Source organism: Aplysia californica, unplaced genomic scaffold (assembly GCF_000002075.1).
Source record: "Aplysia californica isolate F4 #8 unplaced genomic scaffold, AplCal3.0 scaffold00041, whole genome shotgun sequence".
NCBI lineage: Eukaryota > Metazoa > Mollusca > Gastropoda > Aplysiida > Aplysiidae > Aplysia > Aplysia californica.
In genome coordinates this window covers 1,876,068-1,882,076 of record NW_004797311.1, presented here as the reverse complement: position 1 = coordinate 1,882,076, position 6,009 = coordinate 1,876,068, and positions in this window count along the sequence as shown.

Genomic DNA, 6,009 nt, shown 5'->3' with positions numbered 1-6,009 from the left:
GGGATTGGGTTTCTTCTCTCTTTGGTTCTAGGATTTGATGGAGGACAAGGTTGAGTGCTGTTGAGTTCTAAGAATGTTATTTTGTTTTCATTTCTCCTTTGGTACCCTTACTAGTTTTGGATGAACGGAACCTTTTCTTTTTGTTATGTGTACTTGCATGAGGGGATGTGTGTGTTTTCTTTATTTTGATATTATTTTGCATACAAATTTTGGACGTATAATCTGTAGACAGGACATCGTCTTTTCTTTTTTTTTTTAAGAGGGAGATGGTTTCTACTTTCAATACATATTTTGTCCTTACATAACCTACTTTGGCCTTTAAGCTCTGTTTTGGTCAAAACATTTTTAACTGGATCTTCATTATGCTATACCTTACCTTTTCCTGGAAAGATGGTAATAAACAATATTTGCTCTATTTTTAACTCTAGATTCTAGATAAGTAAGTACTTTCCAAGTGTTTGTTTTTTTTCCACCTACTGCTGAGAGCATTCATTGACTTCTTTTTACATCCACATTAGGATTTATAAAGAGAACAGGAACACTGAATAGTTTTGTACACAGAACAAAAAAATTTCTGCCTAAATTTATTACGCTTAGGCAAACCATTTTTAAAAATCGGCTGTATATTCAGTTACTAAGAAAGATTTTCAGCTATTATGGACTGTGTGTTGATTTGCTGCTCTCAATATTAGTAATTTGCAGTTGTTGCACTATTTTATTGTAAAATTGATTTTGCACAGCAAAAAAAATGACTTTTGGTAAACCCAAAGATGGGTAGGCCTAGATCTATATTAGTTCGGAGTGTATTGATTTTTAATAAGTGAATCGTTTCGTTCCGGTTTTAATTTCCCTCTGATTAATATCTATGAGGAGAATTCTTCAACATGTCTGTAGGCTCGTAGGCCTTCATGTGTTTATTTTTGTAGTGCTGTGAATGTCATGGATGGAAAAGAAAGTCTGAAGAATTGGCCTAATGAGATATAATATGTATCTTTTGGCTACAGATACAATAGGGCATATATATGATAAAGACCTTTAGATACGAGGGTCATACTTAATTAAGCTGATTTATTTCTCTTTTTTTCCCAACGTGTGTATCCGTTTATTTTAGATACATACATGTATTTAACCATTGTTGTATGCTACTTCTGTTTTGTGTACCTGACACAGCCATTACCCTTGCAATAAACTAAGTCCTATACATATATAAACCAACAGCGCTTTTGTTTTGTTTTGTTTTTAGGGGGGGGTGTAATTTTAACAGCTTCACTACATGAATTCCGATTTTGGAGCCCCCCCCCCCCCCCTCTTTCAGTAAGCTGCTGCGAGAGGTTGGAGGGTCCTACACTTTTTATCTTCTGTTGCTTCTATCCATCTGTCTCTCTATCGTATTTCTGAGCACAAAACAACTGTTACTGTGTCAACGTGCTTCTGTTTTCGCAATGCTCTGTATGTGTTCAAAACTATAACGTATGCCGACTTCCCGCAGGCAGACAGACATACAGGGGTAAATCAATAAATAGTGAGAAATATAAAGAAGGAACAACGAAAAAAGGAAGGAGAGTGGGTTGTTTGTTTATCATCGATATCTTCCGATAAGACGTCAAAGAGAGTGACTTTGATGTCATTTAGCTTGAGAAGAAAGTCTCCTTCGTTGGAAAATTTGGTGTAGGAGAAAGACAAAAAGGGTGCCTTCGAAGAATCTTACTATTCTTACTCTTACCGAAGAATGTCTAATAAGATTGCCAGTGTTTTCATCTCTCCACCGGTTCAACAAAAAAGCTGAACAGTTCCTTCAAGGTTTCCGTTAAAACGGAATCCCAGAGTGTTCATTAATATCTGCTCTTATCGGAAGTCTCTTGTGCGTTTGAATTTTATTTTCAAAAGATAAACAGTGCAACACTTGAAACTCAAGTGTAAAGATTCATTTTTAGATGAAGTAAAATTCCTATTACTGTTTTAAATCCACATACTTTGTTTCCTTCAGGCTTTTTTTTTTTATTTGCTTGTGGTATAACTGCTACGTCTTGGCTCCTCTTTACTGCTGTCTTTCTTTCAGCCACACCCCTGATCTTATTGTAGGTAAGATCTAACTCCTAGCCTTATCAGATCAGGGCGAAATATCTCTCGGAAGTCCTGTGTGCAGGCTGCGCACGTTACATGTCGCTTGGTGGTCCAAAATCGATAAGAGTAGGATTCGGCCGTCACCCGGGCAAAATTCAAAAATTTACTACCAACTGAAAATGTTTAAGGTGTCCGGCGCGCTCTTGACCTTATGCAGTTGCCAGCGCCGTAAAACACTTTTTTGGCTGAGTGGCCCATCTTGTTATTTACTATCATTGGTAGAACCAAAGAGTTATAGAACAGCTCTTTGACATTATCGATACTTTCTGCTCGAGACAATCATCTGGGAATTATACCCCCTGTTTCTAGCCTTGGGAGGGTTAACATCTAGGCCACGAGAGCCCTCCTCTCAACTTCTATTCAATTTAGATGGGTAGTTTTTTCTTTAGGTAAGGCAAATTAACAAGATTTTCGGTCATACCAATATCCCCGAATTCCGAAAAATTGACGAGCGCCTGACTTCATTGTGTCATGACACATAATATTGCTTTCCCATCATCATTGCCTTTCTCGCCCTGCACCAGGAAAAAGGCCACGGACATACTCTTTCCACCTTTCTCTATCCTAGGCTAGCCTCTTGATGTTATTCCATATCTTTTACATTTCTCTAAATATTTGGTTCACGTTGACAGAGTTTTTATTTTGTTTTGGGTCGTGAATAATTTAGAATTTGACACAGAAGTAGCCGACTTGGCTTGACCTGCTCTTCAACGATGTCTAACACACTTTCAGTATTGCCATATATGGCCCCAGACCTAATAATAATAATAATAATAATAATAATAATAATAATATAAAAAGATAACACCTGTATAACGCAAATTCCCACTCAACAGCAAGCTCTTATAGTCTTTCCAATCTATACTATTACCCAAGCAGACCTGAGAGCATTCTGAAACAATCTCAACTTTCTGGAAAACATACAATGCAAGCTGCCATTAAAATACATACTGAAATATGTTTGAATAAGACATTTCATCGAAATTTGCATTGGTACATAACGTACCGTTGAAGTTGGAGAATGAAAGTATAGTATCTTACTCTTACTCGTTTTTCGGTTCATAATAAATTATGTGCATCTCGTCTCTGAGTTTTACCCTGCAATGTAATGTCCCTCTCCGATATGACTGAAGCAGTCACTTGAGATTCATGAAAGCTCACCTAAACAACCGGAGTTCAAGAACAGCTTATAAGCTTATGATTATAACCTGTGCATCTGCAAAGTGGTCCATAATAATAAACTCGCACAAAAATGTCAAGGAACAACTTGTGTTTTCACCTGTCAAATCTTAACTTCAATATCTCGCAAACCAGTTAAGTGCAGTCAACCAAACGTGGCACGCGCACTGACAACTAGACACAGTTTGCATGAACGGCAAATTTACCCACACGAGCTTCACAGTGACGGCGCAGAGCGTGCCAAAACACAACCGAAAAACATGAAAAATGGACTAAATTCCTGTGCCTCACCAACATTGGCAATGGGGCTGGTGGCTAAAACTGAGCTAGGCACGTGCTAAACAGATGTATTGGCCGTGAATATTGCTCTCTTGCAACCCTATACAAACCAGCGTTTTTCAACCATGTTTCATTACAACACGATGGTAAAAAAGACGCAATTGCTGCCTGGTGTCAACAGAAGACGAGCCCTTGCCTGGCTTCAATATGGCTCCTCGTTCCGAGTCGTTTGCATGTCGACTTGGGGTGTCCCCATTAGTCATATGAAGGCTGCAAGAACGATGGCGAGCGACCAGAAGGTCCAGAATAAGCATCGACCAGGATAGCCGCATTTGACCAACGACAGGATCGACCGGTTCATCGTCAGACATGCCGTGACGTCACGAACCACCACTGCAAACCACATTAGGGGCCAACTATAGAGGACAGCCGATGTCTACGTGAGCGAGGAGACGGTGAGGAACCGTCACCGTAGAGCCAGGTTCGCCTCTCGTGTCCCTGCCAGGCGGCCAAGGCATACGCTGCCCCATAAAGCAGCTGGCCAGGCGTGGTCTGCTGGCCTTTAACATTGGACATGACGTCAGTGGGACCAGGTAGTCTTCTAGGACGAATCCAGATTCAACCTGCTGCACCCAGACAGGCGAGCCGAAGTCTGGAGGCGCCGAGGAGAGCGGTTCCACCTTGACTGCATCCAGCAGGTGGCACCCTACGTTGGAGGGTCCTTTCTGGTGTGAGGAGGCTTCTCAGATCACCACAGGACACCCTGTAACATATACCGGGCAATTTGACTGCTGCAAGGTACAAGGACGAAATCCTACGTCCCCTTGCTATTCCTCTCCAGATGGGACCATTTGGGATCACATTGACCGGCGTATAAGGGACAACCACCCTCCTGCACAAAACATTTCACAAATCTTGGGCTACCTCGTCCAGGAGTGCAGAACCTGCCGCAACAAGTTCTCCGAAGGCATGCCCTGCCCTTGCGTCGACGCTGTACCGAGTGCTTGATCAACCAGGGTGGCACACCCACTATTGACAATGTGCATGAAGAACCATGGCTTTTCAGACTTTTGAAATCCGACCAGTGTGATTTAAGCTCATTTTTCATGAACTTCTCGTTCTTGTTGAAATCTGAAATTATACATGCATAATCTAGAGAAACGAAAGCATTTTTTGGGATTAAATGAATAAATTCGATTTTAAAAATTTGTTCCTTGACTTTTATGTGCGAGTTTATTAACACTAAATTAACGACGGGCGCTCAACAGTTCACGAATCTGGGCAATTTCAGCAGTTATTTAATCCTATCCGTACGCCCTGGGGTCATTTTGTATGTACCCTGGGGTTGAATTCTTGACACTTTAGAAAACTGCTAGTACGCAAATCTCCTTGAAACTTTCAGTATCTCTCAAAAATCATTTTTGACAGATTGCTCTGCAAAGTGTACAGATCGGATTAAAGAGTAATTTCCTCTTTGGAAAGCGGTGGCTCAGAGTTCCCAGCGGTGTATGGATACAATAGTAAAATACGACGTACGGATCGAGTTAAAACAAATCAGACCACTCAGAGTCAAGAAATTTGGAATTGCACCTTATTAATTCTTCCGACAAAGAGGCTGACGAAAGATTAACCTGACCAACAAATTACATCGCTTTAAAATTTGCTTATTTCAATTAAAGTTAAAGGTCCATAAAGTTTATGGATGGTTGGATGGCGCCACTGGTAGCTCCTGCTTCTTTTTTTTCTGTGTTGCTTCTCTTTTTCTGTCTTTCTTTTCCGCTTTACCAAATGACTGTTACAAGTACTATGTCGATGTGCTTCTTTTTTTTTTTCAAACAAACAAACCGTAATGCGCTCATATTTTGTGTAACCACGTATTCCTGAAAGCAAAATATCTCTCCGGTCCGTATTTCCCGCAATAAAAAAACACGTTATGAGAAGCTGTGCCTGCCGTCTTTTGTCCAAGCAACCGTGAACACAGGAACTGGTCAGGAAGCAAAAATTATCGTCTCAGTGAGATGTGCGCTCACCGCCCCTCACCTTTTCTTCCCAAGCCTCTCCTGATAAATCACATGAACAGATTTAATTAGACTTGCAAACATGCACTACACACTCACTCATACTTACGCACACACAAAACAACCACACTCATACACTCACACAAACACACACACACAAACACACACACACACACACACACACACACACACACACAAACACATAAACACGAGCACATAAACACATACACAACACACGCGCACACACAAACAAACAAACAAACAAACAAACAAACAAACACAAATACACATGATATATAAAACACAGACTCACACAAACACAGACACACACACACACTTACACACACACACAAACACACACAAACACACACACACACACACACACACACACACACACACACACACACAC